At 40.4% G+C, this 22139-nt stretch overlaps 1 pseudogene; it reads right to left on the reverse strand.

Moving 5' to 3' along the window:
- Nucleotides 1–1829: 1829 nt before the first annotated feature.
- Nucleotides 1830–15604, reverse strand: LOC139938107 (uncharacterized; annotated as a pseudogene).
- Between the last annotated feature and the right edge of the window lie 6535 nt (nt 15605–22139).

A 22139-nucleotide genomic window follows, 5' to 3' on the forward strand; every position in this document is an offset into this window, starting at 1 on the left:
TTATTGTTTTAATTTTAGTTAAATAATGATGTCCTTTACTCTTTTGTCCTAAGTCTGTGTTAGGATATTTTGAGTTAACAGATGCGCCGACCACGTTTAAAATGCATACTAATGTCCGATATCCGCAGCGCACGTTAATAAAAAAACAAGCACTATTTTGTTTGCCGACGTTACACGCCATTTTATCTTACACCTTCGTAAAACTCTTTTAGTCTCACTTACGATTTATAAAAAAGATAAATTAGTTCAGCACTTATTTCATATTATAGCATTAATTTTTTAATTTGATTTAAAGTTGCCCATCAATTTGAAAGAATGATGTAGACATTCAGCTCTGTTAGATTGTTTTTTTTAATGCAGATAATTTTATATAGTTAATTTCCAAACTAAACTGTTACATAAAAACTAAAACATATTATTAATCTTCATGTAGGCCTGGCATCCCCCACTGATCATTATATAATGTTCATACCTAAGTTCATAAGTATTAATTAAATAATTGTGTCCTTCACCTTTTGTCCTAAGGTTATCATAGGATATTTTTTGCCCGAGTTAATAGATGCACCGACCGCGTTTTAAATGCATATTAATGTCCGATATCCGCAGCGCACGGTAATATAAAACGAGCAATGTTTTGTTTTGCCGACGTTACACGCCATTTTATCTTACACTTTTGTGAAAGTCTTTTAGTCTAACTTTCGATTTATAAAAAAATATAAATTAGTTTATTAGTTCATACGACAGAATTAATTTTTGAATTTGTTTTAATGTTACCCATAAATTTGAAAGAATATTGTATACAATTAGCTATATGTTAGTACTTTTTTATGTTAAAGTGTGTCATAAAAACTTAACCATAATATTCATCTGCATGTAGGCCTGGTCCCCACTGATTGTATAATATAAAGTTCATACATGTGATTTATTAAATTAAACTGTATTTATTGTTTTAATTTTTGTGAAACAATTGTGTCCTTCCCCCTTTTGTTAATGTAATGTTTAAGTTGTCATAAACATGTTACCAGAGGATATGTTAATAAGTGTCAATTTTATTCAAATGATATCGATAAATGTTAGTTCTAATTTAATTGTGGAATGTTAGTAGAAAAAGCAACCCCCTAATTACATATTGTCAAATTCATAAATTATACAAATTACATTCTTATAAACTGTAAATTATAAATTATAATTTTCTCTACTGATTTTTGATTTATTTTTGTATGATTAACATTTCATAATGCTACTTTGTAATGTGGTGCATTGTTATAGTAGTTTTAATTAAACTATAAAAATATTTAATTAATTTTTTCGATGTTAGTGGTAAGATCTAATTAAATGTAAAAAAAAACACCAATCAAAATAAGTTGTTTTGTGGAACAGACTTTGTTATTTACAAAGCTTTAATCATTAATAGTAAGTTTCATCATTTATATTTTAATTATTTAAATTTTGTAATATAATTTTGTCTGTGAATTATGAAAAAACACGACAACACGTACCAGTGCAGGTCTTTCATAGAACAAGACCTATGTGACAAAACAAGAAACAAATGAGATATTTCCGCAACATTTCAATGCGTGACATCGTTATGCGCGCACCACTCACGCTCAAACCTATCAGCAGCAACCTCAATTCTATACCAACATTTAACCAGTGAACACTTATTTGGGGTCTAAACACAACCAGCCAAAAGTACTGTAAACACCAAAGATAAAGTTTAACATCACAATTAAAAAAATAAGTGCATAGCTTTATACATTAAGTACACCACAAACATTTTGTTTCAGTTTGGCCTTTCTTTTTGGGGGATTTCTTCAAATTGATGGGCTATCTTTGACTGAGACTAAGGGAGTTTAACCGTGAAGAAGCAGCACGCACCTCCGCACAAGGCAGAAGCGGCACACACCTCCGCATAAATGCAGAAGTGGCACGCACCTTCGCATGATAAGTGCATTCTCACAATGTCACCATTATAGGAGCTGATACTCCCATGATAAGAGACAGACTATAATGGGATACACTGCAGACATCATACTGGGGTGACACGCCTTCCAAACGATGGATTCTCCTATAGTTGATGTATCTCTTGTTGCTAAGATTAGGGTAAGGGTTATTCTATTCTATATTTAACATTTGTTTTTGGTGGGATTTTTCAACATAACTTATTGATTGGCTATCTTTGCCTGAGCCTGAGAGAGCTTGACCGTTAAGAAGCAGCACGCACCTCCGCACAAGGCAGAAGTGGCACACCCCTCCGCATAAATGCAGAAGTGGCACGCACCTTCGTATGATAAGTGCATTCTCACAGTGTCACCATTATAGGAGCTGATACTCCCATGATAAGAGACAGACTATAATGGGATACACTGCAAGACATCATACTTGGGTGGCACGCCTTCAAAACGACAGATTCTCCTATAGTTGATGTATTTCTTGTTGCTAAGATTAGGGTAAGGGTTATTCTATTCTATATTTAACATTTGTTTAGGGGGGATTTTTTCAACATAACTTATTGATTGGCTATCTTTGCCTGAGCCTGAGAGAGTTTGACCGTTGAGAAGCAGCACGCACCTCCGCACAAGGCAGAAGTGGCACACACCTCCGCATAAATGCAGAAGTGGCACGCACCTTCGCATGATAAGTGCAATCTCACAATGTCACCATTATAGGAGCTGATACTCCCATGATAAGAGACAGACTATAATGGGATACACTGCAAGACATCATACTGGGGTGCACGCCTTCAAAACGCTATATAGTCTCCCACATTTTTTGTTTCAAATCCTTGTTTGTGATGCACAACATATAATGCAGATATATTTTAGAACTAAACTTGTTTCACATAAAAGCTTATAATTATAAAACTATTGAAGTACACCATCGCAAGCATTTTTTGTCATCAGATTTTGCTGATTGTCATCCTGGTAAGCTTAGTTCAATTAGCAGGGCTACCAACGTGCAGGTTCCAGGATACCAGCCCCACACGCTTTCTGAGATCGTAAGAGCCAATTGCACCATCCCTTAAGGGGATGGGTCCGGTCCACTGTCCCAACTTCGGCGCCAGGACAGCCTCCCTACTCGTACTAACGCGGTCCCTAGTTGAAAGGACTAGGGACTACTTCCGTTGGTCAACCATATTTGTGATAACACCGGCACCATCCTGACAGATGAGGAGCCCAAATGCACCTTTAAGATCAACCACCCAGTGGCCCGAGCCGGAAGTAGGACCCCACATGCCACGTGCATGTGTCCAGGTCCCTTTAATCTAAATGCTGCACTTCCAAAAAACTTGCTTAAAAATGCATTATGCAATTTCACAATTTATCGCAATTTCAAAGCGCAAACAAAATCGCATTTGTGCTTGCTTGCAATGGTGTACTTATTTACAAGATGTTCAATTAAAATCATAACAACAATAACGAAATATACTTATTAAAGGCACTGCATGGACACATTTGGTAACTGTCAAAGACTAGTATTTTCACTCCCAACATACATGTATGCATAAAATAACAAATTTGGGCACAATTGGTCATTGAAGTTGCAAGATAATAATGAAATAAAAAACACCCTTGTTGCATAAATTTGTGTGACTGCTTTAAGATGCATAATAAAAGGCTTCAGCTGAAGTCTTTATTATTTCAAAAACTACGTTACTTCAGGGGGAGCCATTTCTCACAATGTTGCAAACTAGCAACGGCTCTCCATTGCTAGTTAGCAAATAGGTTTTTACGCTAAAAATTGTTTTGAGGAATTACCAATAGTGTCCAGTGCCTATATACACCTCTACACAAAAGTAACATACCAATAATAGAAAACATGTTTAAAAGGGGAGAGGTTACCAGCACTTACACCCTTAGCCAAGATCCTCAGCATCTGGCCATAAAAACAATGCAGGAATGTTCAGTTAAAACAAGAATTAAAAAGCACAATGAGTGCATCATTAATTCGAAAAGTAATGAAAAGGGGAGAGGTTACCAGCACTTCACCCTTGGCCAAGATCCTCAGCATCTCGCCATAAAAACAACACAGGAATGTTCAGCTAAAACAATAGTTGGAACGACTCTTGAAGGAAGTGATCGAAGTAGCTTGGCTAACAATAAGATGAAGACTGTTTCATAAGGTGGGAGCAGCATTGACCCCCCATATTGCGAGGTACAGACTCGGTGGGGAGCTTGCAGTAGAAACTGTGATGATAAGTGAAGACAGCGAGGATGTGTTTTATACAAAGTTATAAGTTTGGAGACACAAGTAGGAGTGAGACCATAATGAGACTTGTAAGTGAGCAACATTTGCTTGAACACAATATGGTCCTTAATCGGCAGCCAGTAGAGAGAGCTAAGAATAGGGATGATGTGCTCATTTCTTGGAGACCGTTCCACAACAGGCGTGCAGCAGTGTTCTGAATACATTGTAGCTTATTCAGTTCATACAAAACACATTAATATTACCTTACTGTTAAAGACAACATATTGATTGTTCCATCCATAATTGCTTGCAGCTTCGATGTCTTGAAGATAGCGATGTTTTTATATGCGTTGCTCTCCTTTATACCCAGTATCCTTCATGATATCAGTAGTGGTGATTCAATTCTGCACTTCTTTTCAGGAAACCATTCCTCACATCTCCGTCTCTGAAAGGTGAAGTTTGAAGACAAAAAAACTAAATATAAGCCAACAATTTAATTTGCATGATACAATACAGGGTGTATAAAACTGGGCAGGCCCCCTAATTGGGTGTTCAATCTTTATTAAAAGTGTGATAAAATATAATTTTGTTAACACCAATTATGAACCGACATCAGCAACCAATGGAATAGGACAACATTAAACGACAGTGACCTGACAACGGCAACCAGTGGCATAGAACCGAATGCCTGTCGCTCAAGAAACGACAATGAACCGACATCGGAAACCAGTGACTAGCACAAGAGAAATGTCGCTCAAAGAACGAAAGTAAACCGACATTGGAAACTAATGGCATAGCACCAAAGGCCTGTCGCTCAAGAAACGACAATGAACCGACATCTGCAACCAGTGACTAGCACCAGAGAAATGTCACTCAAGGAACGAAAGTAAACCGACATCGGAAACCAATGGCATAGCACCAAAGGCCTGTCGCTCAAGAAACGACAATGAACCGACTTCGGCAACCAGTGACTAGCACCAGAGAATTGCGCTCAAGGAACGAAAGTAAACCGACATCGGAAACCAATGGCATAGCACCAAAGGCCTGACGCTCAAGAAACGACAATGAACCGACATCGGCAACAAGTGACTAGCACCAGAGAAATGTCGCTCAAGTAACGACAATGAACCAACATCGGCAAACACTGGCATAGCACCAAAGGCCTGTCGCTCAAGAAACAACAATGAACCGACATCGGCAACCAATGACTAGCACCAGAGAAATGTCGCTCAAGGAACATAAGGAAATCGACATCGGAAACCAATGGCATAGCACCAAAGGCCTGTTGCTCAAGAAACGACAATGAACCGACATCGGCAACCAGTGACTAGCACCAGAAAAATGTTGCTCAAGGAACGAAAGTAAACCGACATCAGAAACCAATGGCAAAGCACCAAAGGCCTGTCGCTCAAGAAACGACAATGAACCGACATCTGCAATCAGTGACTAGCACTAGAGGCCTGTCGCTCAAGGAACGAAAGTAAACCAACATCGGAAACCAATGGCATAGCACCAAAGGCCTGTCGCTCAAGAAACGACAATGAACCGACATCGGCAACCAGTGACTAGCACCAGAAAAATGTTGCTCAAGGAACGAAAGTATACCGACATCAGAAACCAATGGCAAAGCACCAAAGGCCTGTCGCTCAAGAAACGACAATGAACCGACATCTGCAATCAGTGACTAGCACCAGAGAAATGTCGCTCAAGGAACGAAAGTAAACCGACATCGGAAACCAATGACATAGCACCAGAGGCCTGTCGCTCAAGGAACGAAAGTAAACCATCATCGGAAACCAATGGCATAGCACCAAAGGCCTGTCGCTCAAGAAACGACAATGAACCAACATCTGCAACCAGTGACTAGCACCAGAGAAATGTCGCTCGTGGAACGAAAGTAAACCGACATCGGAAACCAATGGCAAAGCACCAAAGGCCTGTCGCTCAAGAAACGACAATGAACCGACATCGGCAACCAGTAACTAGCACCAGAGAAATGTCGCTCAAGGAACGAACGCAAACCGACATTGGAAACCAATGGCATAGCACCAAAGGCCTGTCGCTCAACAAACGACAATGAACCTACTTCGGCAACCAGTGACATAGCACCAGAGAAATGTCGCTCAAGGAACGAAAGTAAACCGACATCGGAAACCAATGGCATAGCACCAAAGGCCTGTCGCTCAAGAAACAACAATGAACCGACATCGTCAACAAGTGACTAGCACAAGAGAAATGTCGCTCAAGGAATGAAAGTAAACCAACATCGGAAACCAATGGCATAGCACCAAAGGTCTGTCGCTCAAGAAACGACAATGAACCAACATCTGCAACCAGTGACTAGCACCAGAGAAATGTTGCTCGTGGAACGAAAGTAAACCAACATCGGAAACCAACGGCATAGCACCAAAGGCCTGCGCTCAAGTAACGACAATGAACTGACATCGGCAACAAGTGACCAGCACCAGAGAAATGTCACTCAAGGAACGAAAGTAAACCGACATCGGAAACCAATGGCATAGCACCAAAGGCCTGTCGCTCAAGAAACGACAATGAACCGACTTCGGCAACCAGTGACTAGCACCAGAGAAATGTCGCTAGAGGAACGAAAGTAAACCGACATCAGAAACCAATGGCATAGCACCAAAGGCATGTCGCTCAAGAAAGGACAATGAACCGACTTCAGCAACCAGTGACTAGCACCAGAGAAATGTCGCTAGAGGAACGAAAGTAAACCGACATCGAAAACCAATGGCATAGCACCAAAGGCCTGTCGCTCAAGAAACGACAATGAACCGACACCGGCAACCAGTGACTAGCACCAGAGAATTGTCGCTCAAGGAACTAAAGTAAACCGACATCGGAAACCAATGGCATAGCACCAAGGGCCTGTCGCTCAAGAAACGACAATGAACTGACTTAGGCAACCAGTGACTAGCACCAGAGAAGTGTCACTCAAGGAACGAAAGTAAACCGACATCGGAAACCAATGGTATAGCACCAAAGGCCTGTCGCTCAAGAAACGACAATGAACCGACATCGGCAACCAGTGACTAGCACCAGAGAAATGTCGCTCGTGGAACGAAAGTAAACCAACATCGGAAACCAATGGCATAGCACTAAAGGCCTGCGCTCAAGTAACGACAATGAACCGACATCGGCAACAAGTGACTAGCACCAGAGAAATGTCGCTCAAGTAACGACAATGAACCAACATCGGAAAGCAATGGCATAGCACCAAAGGCCTGCCGCTCAAGAAACAACAATGAACCGACATCGGCAACCAGTGACTAGCACCAGATGTCGCTCAAGGAACGAAAGTAAACCGACATCGGAAACCAATGGTATAGCACCAAAGGCCTGTCGCTCAAGAAACGACAATGAACCGACATCGGCAACCAGTGACTAGCACCAGAGAAATGTCGCTCGTGGAACGAAAGTAAACCAACATCGGAAACCAATGGCATAGCACTAAAGGCCTGCGCTCAAGTAACGACAATGAACCGACATCGGCAACAAGTGACCAGCACCAGAGAAATGTCGCTCAAGGAACGAAAGTAAACCGACATCGGAAACCAATGGCATAGCACCAAAGGCCTGTCGCTCAAGAAACGACAATGAACTGACTTCGGCAACCAGTGACTAGCACCAGAGAAATGTCGCTAGAGGAATGAAAGTAAACCGACATCAGAAACCAATGGCATAGCACCAAAGGCATGTCGCTCAAGAAACGACAGTGAACCAACTTCAGCAACCAGTGACTAGCACCAGAGAAATGTCGCTAAAGGAACGAAAGTAAACCGACATCGAAAACCAATGGCATAGCACCCATCCTGTTGCTCAAGAAACGACAATGAACCGACAACGGCAACCAGTGACTAGCACCAGAGAATTGTCGCTCAAGGAACGAAAGTAAACCGACATCGGAAACCAATGGCATAGCACCAAAGGCCTGTCGCTCAAGAAACGACAATGAACCGACTTCGGCAACCAGTGACTAGCACCAGAGAAATGTCGCTAGAGGAACGAAAGTAAACCGACATCAGAAACCAATGGCATAGCACCAAAGGCATGTCGCTCAAGAAACGACAATGAACCAACTTCAGCAACCAATGACTAGCACCAGAGAAATGTCGCTAGAGGAACGAAAGTAAACCGACATCGAAAACCAATGGCATAGCACCCATCCTGTCGCTCAAGAAACGACAATGAACCGACATCGGCAACCAGTGACTAGCACCAGAGAATTGTCACTCAAGGAACGAAAGTAAACCGACATCGGAAACCAATGGTATAGCACCAAGGGCCTGTCGCTCAAGAAACGACAATGAACTGACTTAGGCAACCAGTGACTAGCACCAGAGAAGTGTCGCTCAAGGAACAAAAGTAAACCGACATCGGAAACCAATGGCATAGCACCAAAGGCCTGTCGCTCAAGAAACGACAATGAACCGACATCGGCAACAAGTGACTAGCACCAGAGAAATGTCGCTCAAGTAACGACAATGAACCAACATCGGAAAGCAATGGCATAGCACCAAAGGCCTGCCGCTCAAGAAACAACAATGAACCGACATCGGCAACCAACGACTAGCACCAGATGTCGCTCAAGGAACAAAAGTAAACCGACATCGGAAACCAATGGCATAGCACCAAAGGCCTGTCGCTCAAGAAACAACAATGAACCGACATCGGCAACAAGTGACTAGCACCAGAGAAATGTCACTCAAGTAACGACAATGAACAAACATCGGCAACCAATGGCATAGCACCAGAGGCCTGTCGCTCAAGAAACAACAATGCACCGACATCGGCAACCAGTGACTAGCACCAGAGAAATGTCGCTCAAGGAAGGAAAGTAAACCGACATCGGAAACCAATGGCATAGCAGCAAAGGCCTGTGGCTCAAGAAACGACAATGAACCGACATGGGCAACAAGTGACGAGCACCAGAGAAATGTCGCTCAAGTAACGACAATGAACCAAAATCGTAAACTAATGGCATAGCACTAAAGGCCTGTCGCTCAAGAAACGGCAATGAACCGACATCGGCAACCATGGGTGACTAGCACCAGAGAAATGTCGCTCAAGGAACGAAAGTAAACCGGCATCGGCAACCAATGGCATAGCACCAAAGGCCTGTCGCTCAAGGAACGACAATGAACCGACTTCGGCAACCAGTGACCAGCACCAGAGAAATGTTGCTCAAGCAACGAAAGTAAACCGACATCGGAAACCAATGGCATAGCACCAAAGGCCTGTCACTCAAGAAACGACAATAAACTGACATCGTCAACCAGTGACTAGCACCAGAGAAATGTCGCTCAAGTAACGACAATGAACCAAAATCGTAAACTAATGGCATAGCACTAAAGGCCTGTCGCTCAAGAAACGGCAATGAACCGACATCGGCAACCATGGGTGACTAGCACCAGAGAAATGTCGCTCAAGGAACGAAAGTAAACCGGCATCGGCAACCAATGGCATAGCACCAAAGGCCTGTCGCTCAAGGAACGACAATGAACCGACTTCGGCAACCAGTGACCAGCACCAGAGAAATGTTGCTCAAGCAACGAAAGTAAACCGACATCGGAAACCAATGGCATAGCACCAAAGGCCTGTCGCTCAAGAAACGACAATAAACTGACATTGTCAACCAGTGACTAGCACCAGAGAAATGTCGCTCAAGGAACGAAAGTAAACCGACATCGGGAACCAATGGCATATATAGCACCAAAGGCCTGTCGCTCAAGAAACGACAATGAACCGACATTGGCAACCAGTGACTAGCACCAGAGAAATGTCGTCAAGGAGCGTAAGTAAACTGACATCAGAAACCAATGGCATAGCACCAAAGGCCTGTTGCTCAAGAAACGATAATGAACCGACATCGGCAACTGGCATGACTAGCACCAGGGGCCTGTTGCTCAAGAAATGACAGTGAACAGACATCGGCAACCGGTGAATAGCACCAGAGGCCTGTCGCTCAAGAAACAATTAAAAGTGAACTGACATCAGAAACCAATGGCATACCACCAATGGCATACCACCAAAGGCCTGTCGCTCAAGAAACAACAATGAACCGATTTCGGCAACCAGTGACTAGCACAAGAGAAATGTCGCTCAAGGAACGAAAGTAAACCGACATCGGAAACCAATGGCATAGCACTAAAGGCCTGTTGCTTAAGAAACGACAATGAACCGACATCGGCAACCAGTGACTAGCACCAGAGAAGTGTCGCTCAAGGAATGTAAGTAAACCGACAACGGAAACCAATGGCATAGCACCAAAGGCCTGTCGCTCAAGAAACGACAATGAACCGACATTGGCAACCAGTGACTAGCACCAGAGAAATGTCGCTCATGGAGCGAAAGTTAACCGACATCGGAAACCAATGCCATAGCACCAAAAGCCTGTCGCTCAAGAAACGACAATGAACCGACATCGGCAACCAGTGACTGGCACCAGAGAAATTTCCCTCAAGAAACGAAAGTCAGAAACCAATGGCATACCACATCAGAAACCAATGGCATACCACCAGAGGCCTGTCGCTCAACAATTAACAGTTAACCGACATTGGCAACTAGCACCAGCGGCCTGTCGCTCAAGAAACGAAAGTGAACCAACATTGGCAACCAGTGACATGCCCCCAAAAGCCAGTTGCTTAATAAACGACAGTAAATCGCAATGGCAACTAGTGAAATAGCACCAGAGGAATGTTGCTCAAGAAACCACAGTGAACCAGCATCGAATAATTACTGGCAAACCACTAAAGGCCTGTTACCCAGAAAGGAAAGTTATTCGAAATTGGCAAACACAGGGAATATCCATTCATACTCCTGGTTGGAGAGAAGCAATTAAGGCAAAGTGCCTTGCTCAAGGATACAATTGTTGCGACTAACCAGGATTTAGGATTGGAACCCATATTTCGTAAATTACAAAAATTGAGTCCAACGAGGCTGGCACTAGGCCCAGACATGTAAAATGCCTTTAAACAAAAGTAACAACATGCATTCTGCATAATTATTACAGAGCTCCATTCGAGACTGGGGTAAATATTAAAAGTAATCTTGTTATGAACTCGCCTTTAACTGGAGAGTGTAGCTCCTTCATCATCGGCTGGTCTTGGTTGGAGATCTACTTGTGATCAGAGAGAAGTCTTTGCAGATGTTAAGCCTGACTGCAACACAAACAAACAAAATACACAGTTTGTAACAGTTGATGTTTAAGACTACCCATCATCAAAACAGTTAAAGTACAGAAAACTTGCTTCCAACTCTGGATTTGTAAAAAAGAAATTTTTAATAAAAATTAAGTGAAATGCAAACAACAACAAAAAACTCAAAATTGTAAACAACACATGGTTTCAAATAGTGTTGTAACCAAGACCTTTTCCTCAAGTCAATTCAAGTGGCAAGTAATTTTTCTCCAAGTCAGGTTAAGTCAAGTCACAAGTCAAAGTTTTGCAAGTCAAGATAAGTCACACGCCAAATAATGTCCCAAAATAAGTCCACTCTCATTAAGTTGTGACAAACTCAAGAAAAATCAAATCTTTTCATCAACTATCTTTGTTTCGCTCCATGGGAACCACTTTACGATGTGTTATTCAATAATGAAAAATAAATGCATGAGTTTAACAAAATAGGGGGGGGGGAAATAACTTTAAAATATACTTGACTATTAATGACCATGCAGAGACACAAGTAATTTTTGTTTTATGTAGCGATGTATCTTCACTGATGAGACCAAAAGTTTATGCAATTTTGGCATTTTTGTTTTTTAATTGCCATCAGTAAAGTTGTGAAAAACTAAAAACCTCATCAACAAGTCATCACACAACAATCTGTGTGCGATTGTGTGTGTGTGGAAAGTTAGGCGACAGTCATGGCAGTAGTCTTATTGCAGACCGTCCATACACCTGCATATGGATGTGAAAACCAGACATGGACCAAAGTGTGGCCACAGTCGGTGGAGTCAATCTCGTGCCTATTTTATGCACTGGGACTGGGCATGATAACAAACAACATCGTGTGCGGAAGCGACTTGATTTTTCATGAAAACATTTGAAGATAATTTATATTCAAGTCAATTCTAAACTCTCAAGTCATTTTTGTGCAAGTCAAGTCGCAAGTCATTTTTGTCCAAGTCAAGTCAAGTCACAAGTCAACAAAATTGGTGACTTGAGTCCAAGTCACTGACTCGAGTCAACAACAAATGGTTTCTAGGAACTTATGCATACCATTTGGATTGCTGCATTCCAAATATACAACAGTAAAACTTGGAAATGTCAATTGCCTGAAACAGTTCTCTTGGAGATTGGTGCTGTATGAACTGTATTAATCATTGCTCTATATCTCTCTTCCCAAATAAAAGTTATCCTGCAAATAGCATGCAACTTTAAAATAAAAAAATCTATGAACTTGTCTTGATCAAATAAAGCTTACTATTAAAGCACTTTAAAAGCCGACTAAAAAACACAACGCAGTCTGTCACCTGCGAAATGGCTGTAAGGCTACAGGGAAATGACTGATAGTTTGTATTGATGCAAGAAAATGACTCATTTTTTTTTGGTTAACCCAACACGGCAACAACAATTATGAACACTACTAGACTGCTCTGTTTAGGACCAGAAGTAAACATTACAAGTTTTGTTGTAAGAAATTCACCTTCGACTTGAGAGTGCAGCTCCTCAATTGAAGGCTGGTCTTGTAGATCTACTTGCTGATGGGTAGATGTCTTTGGAGATGGTGAGCCTTTCTGAAAACATAAAATAAATAAAAATCTAACAATTTGCAGCAACAAATTAATGAAAACAGAAACAAAGTAGTTGAAGGAACTCATGCACAACAGGAATATTTTTTTTTGCAATCAAAATAAGCAAAATCAATTCGCGGGGGCGGGGGGTTCCAATGCATGAAACAGAGCTCTTATGAAGTAGTGCTGATCTGAACTTAATTTTTATATCAGTGAGCTTTTAGATAATTTGCATTTACCTTTAACTTTTGTGTACTCAAACAATTAACAATAAATGAACATGAAACTTTGAAAGCAGCATCGTAATGCATTGTTTCAAAGAGCTCTCAGAATTAAACTACATGTACATAGTATTCCAGCAAATGACATGCACAATTTAAATTACCAACAGTTAGGAATTTGTCTTGATATTTTGGTTTAACACAAAGCTCACTCAAGTACCTTCCCACCATTTTCAAACCCAAAAATCTTTCAAACCTCAACCAAAGACTTATATAAATAAGGGAATCAATGTGTGGTAAAGAGGTTTTCAACTAGTGGTTTAGACCCAACAAGGCCTGGTGCTTGATAATTTTACCGAGACTAAGTCGAGGTAAATTATCAAGAACCAGGCCTCGGTGGGTTTAAACCACTAGTTGAAAACCGATTCAACACACTTTGATTCCCATTCATAAATACCTTTGCGGTCAAAAAACATAAAGACTTTTGGTCAAAAAGTAAAATAAATGCAAAAATTGCAATTGTTCAATGATTTCTTTCAACACAACACCCCTCCAGCTATGAAGTTGTAAGACCCTCAGCCGCCCTCGGGTAAACAACTCCTTATAAGGGAATGCTGTGCGCGTCGCGCGTATCGCGTGATGTGGCACAACTGTCCTGGCCGTTGCTATCGACCAACAGGAATGAAGAAACTGTCTTGTAAGCACAGGTGCGAGCTCGCGTGTCACGCCCATGTTTCAAAGGTTTATACACAAAGGTTTATACACACCCATGTGACGCGCTCTCCACCAATAAGAATAGCGAAACTGTCCGAGGTATTTATGAATGTATGTTTAAACCGGGACAACTGAATATGCATTCTGCATAGAAAGCTTTAGTTGGAACAGGGCCCAGGCTCATTACCGAAAGCACAGAATCAGTGCTTACCAAACCGGGCAATTCTGTAAGCACAGAATCAGCGCTTTACGGCAAGTGTATTTCAAGGGTTAGCGGCGGATTTTGGCTTCTGCGCGTGCGTACTCCACATTACTAGGCATTCTATGCTTACAAGGCTAGCGCAGAAATTTGGCGCATGCACGTCAGCGGGGAATCATGATCGTAAGTGCGGAATTCAGCGATCAGCAGAGCCATGAAATTGGGTCCTGGTCGGAACATGTTTTAATATTAAGTTCACTGTTTGGGAATTCACCTTTTCTGGAGAGTGCAGCTCCTACGTCTTCTTCAACAAGGCGAGTGCCATGCAAAGTAGCTTGAGTCTGCTCATTGTTTATTTTGTCCAGACGTGTTGATCCATAGCATGCAGGAGCGTAGTTCATCAGCGCTGGCAAAGCCAGTGTCTTGTTTCAGGGTGTCTATGAATGTAAGACATCTTCTCCCACAAGAAGCCTTGCCTTGATGAGTGGTCTCCAAGAGGATGGTTAGGCAAGCAACAAGCTCAGAGGGGATAAACACCGTGCCCAGCAAACTTGAACCGGTGTTCGCAGATCTCATCTGTAGTCTTGGGCCAGCATACAGATTGAAGTTTTCATATGGTCCTGCCAGGAGATGTTTATAGGGCCATACGCAGCATCCTGGTGTAGCAACCGTCAAGTGACTCCGACGTCTTAGGTTGGTCTTGGACACCTGCTCATTACTGGGTAGATGTAGTTGGAGATAATCAGCCAGACTGAACACAAACAAAATCAAATGATCATTTCAAGTTTCAAACTATGATTTAACATTAAAGCATTTATATTGACACTTTTATTCATAAACAATTGAAGGGGAAAGGCATTTGTATTTACACTTTCATTCATAAACAATTGAAGGGGAACTATTGAATAGTTTGGTTAACCAAACACAGCAACAAAATTCTGCACAATTACTAAAGAGCTCTGATAAGATCAGAAGTAGGTAATCAAAGTATTGTTGTGAGAAATTCACCTTTTACTTGAGGGTGCAGCTCCTGTATCAAAGGCTGGTCTTGTAGATCTACTTGCTGATGGGTGTCTTTGGAGATGATGAGCCTTTCTGCAACAAAAGCAAATAAAAAACAATTTGCAGTAACAAATAATTGAAAATAGCAACAAAATAGTAATTTTATGGTTTTACCTACAAGCACAGATTAGCACTGTATACTCTTATTCAATTCAATTCAGTTCAATTCACTTTATTTCCAAATCCAAACAAATACACAAAACAATTAGAAGTGAAAAAAGAACTATGTTTTACAAGCAAATGGAATAATGATAATACATGAAATAATACTATAATACTACATTTACAAGCAAAGGCACAATATAAATTACAGAAAACAAAGCAAATAACATACAGAGCACAAGGTGATGGAGTTGGAGGGGGGCCCATAAAAAGCAAAGCTTGTCGAGTATGGACCCCCTACCGAAAGAAATGAAGCAAAACTAATCTGTGGCGAGAGTAAGAGCGAGTAAAGAATAGTGGCATAACAATCAGTTTACAAAAAGAAACAAACACAATACAGTACGTAGGCGCTAAATAAATACTTAGCAATAATTATGAAGTACTGCTGATAGAACTTTGTTTATATATCAGTGAGCCTTCAGATAACTTGCTTTTACCTTTAGTTGTTTAATATTTTCAATCAATCAAGAATAACTGATGAAAAGCGTTACAAGCAGCAACATGATAGTTTAACAACGACTGTAAAAATAAAATCTAATCTAGTAAATAATATTTACAATTTAAATTTATAGCAACAGTTAAGAACTGAAAACCCCTACAGAAAAAGCCCACCACTAAACCTATCAACTTTGCTTGCCAGAGATATGTAAACATCTTTGAATAATTAGGAAAACTGCAACAAAAATGACTCATATTTACTCCTGGATATAACCCAACACAGCAACTAAAATTCGGCCAACTACTATTTGCTCTGTTTAGGACCAGAACAAATATACATAAAACAAATCTTTTAGGAATTCACCTTAGAGGGTGTAGCTCCTCGAAGGCCGGTCTTGGACATCGACTTGTGGATGGGTAGATGTCTTTGGGAGATGATGAGACTTTCTGCAATACAAACAAACCAAACAATTTGCAGCAACAAAACATTGAAAACAGCTTCAAATATTAAAGGCAGTGGACACTATTGGTAATTGTCAAAGACTAGCCTTCACAGTTGGTGTATCTCAACATATGCATAAAATAACAAACCTGTGAAAATTTGAGCTCAATCGGTCATCAAAGTTGCGAGATAATAATGAAAGAAGAAAACACCCTTCTCACACGAAGTTGTGTGCGTTTAGATGGTTGATTTCGAGACCTCAAGTTCTAAACTTGAGGTCTCGAAATCAAATTCGTGGAAAATTACTTCTCTCTCTAAAACTATGGCACTTCAGAGGGAGCTGTTTCTCACAATGTTTTATACCACCAACCTCTCCCCATTACTTGTCACCAAGAAAGGTTTTATGCTAAAAATTATTTTGAGTAATTACCAATAGTGTCCACTGCCTTTAAGAATTGTTTGAAGCTTTGCATAGTGTGGACAAATGGAGAACAGATGGCTGACAGAGATATATATTTGTTTCAATCAAAACAAGCAACACTAATTTAGAGTTAGTTATTTTTTTTAATTTTTTTTTTTGTGGGGGGGGGGGCAACTACCTGAAAACATTTCCTTACAGAGTAGTGCTGATATGAACTTTATTTATTAACCAGGGAGCTTTCACATAGTTTGCTAATTCCTTCAATTTTTTATTCTATCAATCAATTAAAAATGAAGACAACTTTATTACCAACAGTTAAGAATTTGTCTTTATCTTTTGGTTTAACATGAAGCTCACCGAGGTACCTTCCCGAAATCGTTCAAACCCAAAAGAAACCGAGCTTGTTAACGCTGAAATGACAGTCAAACAATAAAAAATAATCAAATAAATAATTTGGGAGGCTAATCATCCTTACTCGCAGCTGATTTGCGAAGGACGCGGCCAGAAAGTGTCCGAGAAGAAGGCTGCACTTGGAAAAAGCCAGACACATTTTCCTAAGGGAGGAGAAAGGTATGGTCTCGAAAATCCTTGAGGCACAGCGGAGAACCAACGAACAACTAAACTCAAATATTGCCCTGGCTGGGTATCAAACCAGCTTTACGCACTAGCCATCCATGCCCCCTGTGTAACATTTACACATCCTTGAACCAATTGTAATGCTACAATGACACTGGTACAGCTTTATTCTAAATGTTTGAATATTTAAGTTCACTGTTGGGGAATTCACCTTTTCTGGAGAGTGCTGCTCCTACTTCTTAGGTTTGTCTTGGACATACTGGGGAGATCTCTTTGGAGTTGCTTAGCCTTTCTGCAACAAAACAAATCAAACTATTTGCAGCAACAAAACATTGAACAAAGCAACAGGAATACTATCAAACGAGCAAATTACATTTGGTGGGGGGGGGGGGGCAAATGCATGAAATAGTTCTCTCCGGAAATAGTGCCGAAATGAACCCTTTTTATCAGTGAGTTTTTGGATAACCTGCTTTTACCTTGAGTTGTTTAATACTTTCAATTAATCAAGAATAAATTAAGAAAAAACATTACAGCAGCAACATTATGGTTTATAAATGGGTTGTCAGTAAAAAACTAATCTGCAAGTGGCATTTTAGGTACTTTTCAAAAATATTTCACCCCCCCCCCCCCCCACAACCCAGTCATAAAAAATACACCTACATTAAACCCAACAATAGAACCATTCAATATAAGTGATGTTAAATTTGCATCGGGGATAAAGAATATTAACTTTGGTTTTTTACCCATACTACACCGATGTGTGTTTGCACTGTATACTCAGAGTCCTGTAAAACAAATATCACGGGGAATGTTACTCAGGTGGGATTCGAACCCACGACCCATGCAATTCTAGAGCAGTGTCTTACCAACTAGACTACCAAGGTTGCCCGGTAGCTAGAGGCAGTTTGAAAATTCACTACAAAGCTTTATAAAATATCAGACTTTCAACTCTGAAAGGATTGTCATACATGGAAATATCTTTAATTGAACTGTTCAAACTAGAGCAGCAGTTATTATTACAGAGCGCAATGTTAGACCAGAAGTAATTATTCAAAGTACTTTGGGGGATTCACCTTTAACTGGAGAGTGCAGCTCCCTTTCTAAGGCTGGTCTTGGACCTCTACTTATTGATGGATGTCTGCAACAAAAACAAAACAAACAATTTGCAACAATAAATATTCAGAACTTACTTAATACACATTGTTGTGAGGGTAATTAAAAAAAAGTTATATTATGGCTTGTCAGGTTTTATGGTTGTGAGAAGCCAGTTTTACTGGTGCCATGATAGCGACACCAAGCTATTGGACTGAACTTAACCGTTGCCCTATTGGCATGTCCCCCACTGTGACGGATCTTTAGCCTCTTTCACACAAGAGCAATTTAGCAAGTGTCCATTGTTAAATTGTAGCAATATGGTTGTAACATTAATACAAAATGTACCTAGAGTGAGAAAAACAATACTGTAGTACTGCAAAGGGTCTCTTTTAAAATTGTCAAACTATATTTTACAACCAAGCTAAATTTAAGCAAGGGACCTCAGTTAAACTGCTGTCGTGTGAATAGCACTTGTGTCTTTTAAAAACATGTTGAAGCTGATGATAAGCCAAACAACAGCAACAATATTAATGTTTTAACTCACCATGGTCTGCATTGTATCTCATCAGCATACTCTCAGAGGAATGTTCCTCAACACTATGTCTCAGCTTCAAGTGGAAGACAATCATCAGAATATCAGCACTCCACTAAAGAAGAAGTCAAGATTCCTGTCCATGCTTCTGGTGACTATCCTTCTTGGACATCACAACTGTATGGCTAGTTTGTCTACTTCACCTTCCCAGAACTAGCCATGGGCAGCCATCTGAAAGAGAAAAACTACTAAAAGAGCATGAGTTGATAAAAGTACACTGAACTGTTGGATGGATGCATCTGGCCAAAGGCATGCCAATCTTTCGAAGAAGGAAAGATTCTCCACCAGCAAAGAACAACCCTGTACTTTGACTTTAGCAGGATGGTACTCTCTTAGGTGATTGAAAGAATGCAATAATTCAAACCTTCATATTACTTCTCTGTCATGGGATGGTAGGATCAGGGGAGGGGTACATCTTTTGCTGAGACGTCAGCTCCAGCGTTGCAATCACCACACCATGACTACACTGAGGGGTGACAGCCTACAAGGTAACTAACAAAACAATGTCTTTCAAAAATACTGAAAATAAATCAGTTTTAACCTCATCATACTTGGAATAAAATTAAGTTCATTTTTGGTAACATTTAAACTTCTTGAAACAGGAGACTGCCAGCATGTCAACTAAGAAATGTGGACCAATTGACGACTTTGCTTGCTGTGGCATTTTGTACTTCTTGTCTTTATTTACTTAGGCCTACATGAAGTCAAGACCTCTTTGCTTTCATTAGTGCTGTTTCTTTTTTTACTAAAACAGTAAAAACTAAAGTAGAGCCATGAAATTATGCCCTCTAAACAGCACAAGGTCGAAAATTCAGTGGATATTAAACATCAGTGTTTGAAAAAAAAAGCAGAACATAAAACAAACCTAAACTCTTAATTGATCTCAAACATGCAACTAGCTTGCTCCACTCATCATAAGAAGAATAAAAAGCTAATTTTCAAAGAGCAAAATCTTCACTGCAAATATGTACACATGGTGTTACCGCAAATCAAGTTTACATTACAAACCTCACCACACACTGACTAAAAAAATATACTAAACTTCCTTTCCCCTAAAAACTGCTTTCCATGGCATACAGGACAAGAATGTTTAGACTACAATCTTGCTTTCCATCTTACATGTCCAACGAGTGTCCTTAGATTGTCCTTGATGTGTAAGTAGCTCAAACAAATCATGTCAGGACTTCTTCAACTTGAGTAGCCTCATAACTCTGCAAAGCTCGCTCCCAGGGAGCTGGATGTGTTTCTTTATGGTTGGATTTCTCATCCCATGGCTGTGAAAGACCCAAGCTCAAAGAGGTCTGGTGGGTGTTTCCATCCTGCTCCATATCTTCGGGTCCTGCTGATAGCTCCTTTGGCTGTGGCTGCATGTTACTTTCTGGAGATTGACTGATCATGATACATGTTGTCATTATTAGATACTCCTTCCATGCAGGTCTGACATGTCTGATAGTCGTACTTCATCACTCTGGTGAGATGTCAGTGTATGTAATCATCAACTCCATCCAACCCTCGCATCACTCTCAGCATTATCAGTGGCTTAGGGTCACTCCAGCTGAATGCTTGACTACTACTCAGCACTGGATCACAAACAGTCCTACATCTTTATCATCTCCACTCTGGTTGGATATCAGCAGCTGGACATCAGGGGCTTAGGTACACTCCAGGTGAATGCTTGTTGCCACCCTTCTTCCACCAGATGCAGTTGGCGGCTAAGGAATTGCTTCCTCAATGTAACAGTCAAACACAGTGATTCAATTTATATAATTATAAAACATTTATTTCCATAATGACCACTGCAGTACACAGACAAATCAAGACAAACATTGAGCATGGCCAGAGATTCTTTAAAATAAAATGAATTTATAACAAGAAGCAATTTTCTTTCTTTAGAAGACAATCAGAGCATACTGTTTGAAACTTCGAGCTGAAACCAACGGTTCTTTTCAGAACCACCCCAACTCATTTAGAGATATAGTCATTACAGTTTCCGCAAACTTTTCCATATTAGAAGCAATTTGTTAAATGTCATATTGGAACCCAATAAGCACAAAAATTGCTGCATCACACGTTTACCATTTGCAACTGGTTTTTTTTAAAGCAATACTAAGCATGTAACTCTGCAACTATGAGAATCGATTCTGGTTTAATTCCTTTTAAGACATTCTCTTGACTATAGAAACACACACATCACACCAAAAAATAAATTGAAACAGAATAAAAACTGACTTCATCTTCAGGCAAATGAGTCCACTCTTCAAATTGTCTTGTCTGGTTGCTTGACTTGAAAAAGAATATTTTGGAAACTTAACGTCATTGTTAAAAATACATGTAATGTCAGTCCTTCATACAAGAGCACAGGGCCGCAATTTGATAAAGCTGCTACGCACAAAAAATTGCGTAGCATGAAACTTTTTGCCTGATAAAAACAGGATTACCAATCAAATTTGTTACTGGTATTCAGCTGTTGTTTGCTTTTCCTGAAAATCACATGGAAATTTGTTTGGAAATCCTGTTTTTATCAAGGAAGAAAGTTCATGCTTAGAAAATTTGATGCATTGAATCCTGAATGGCTCTACAGACACACGCTTTTGGTGAAGCGATCAGTGTAAAGGGAACAAAGATTTTTTAATTCAATCTTGGACTAACATAAGCGACAAAAGGCACTGGACACCTTTGATGATTGTCATATTTATAATGACCTGCATTCTCACTTGGTGTATTCCAACATTTATATGCATAAAATCAATCACAAATCTGTGAACATTTTGACTCAATTGGTCATCAAAGCTGCAAGAGAATAATGAAAAAAAAACAAAAAAAACATTTGTACAAATTTGTGTGCTTTCGTCAGATGCATAATAAATGGCTTCATCAAGTCTTTTATTATTTGAGTGAGAACTTTACCTCCCAAAAACTCACAATGGTCTATACTATCAACAGCTCTCCATTGCTGGTTACCAAGTAAGTCTGTATGCTAACATTTTTTGGTGAGTAAATACCAAGAGTGTCCAGAGCTTTTTAACAAACTGCTTTATTATTTGTAGTGGGAAATTAACATTGGGAGACTGTGGCTCTTATGGTACTGTGATCTCAACTACAGTTCCTTGGGTAGGCCCCCCTACCCCATCCATAACACTTGAGCTGGGACCAGTCATTGGGGCGATGGTCAAGTTAGAGCGGAACACAGGAACTACTGTGTCTCAACTCATTGGTTGACTCGACTCATTGACACAGAATAAAGACACTACTTGGGGTCAGTTACTTTCAAGGG

This window comes from Asterias amurensis, chromosome 6 (assembly GCF_032118995.1).
Source record: "Asterias amurensis chromosome 6, ASM3211899v1".
Lineage (NCBI taxonomy): Eukaryota > Metazoa > Echinodermata > Asteroidea > Forcipulatida > Asteriidae > Asterias > Asterias amurensis.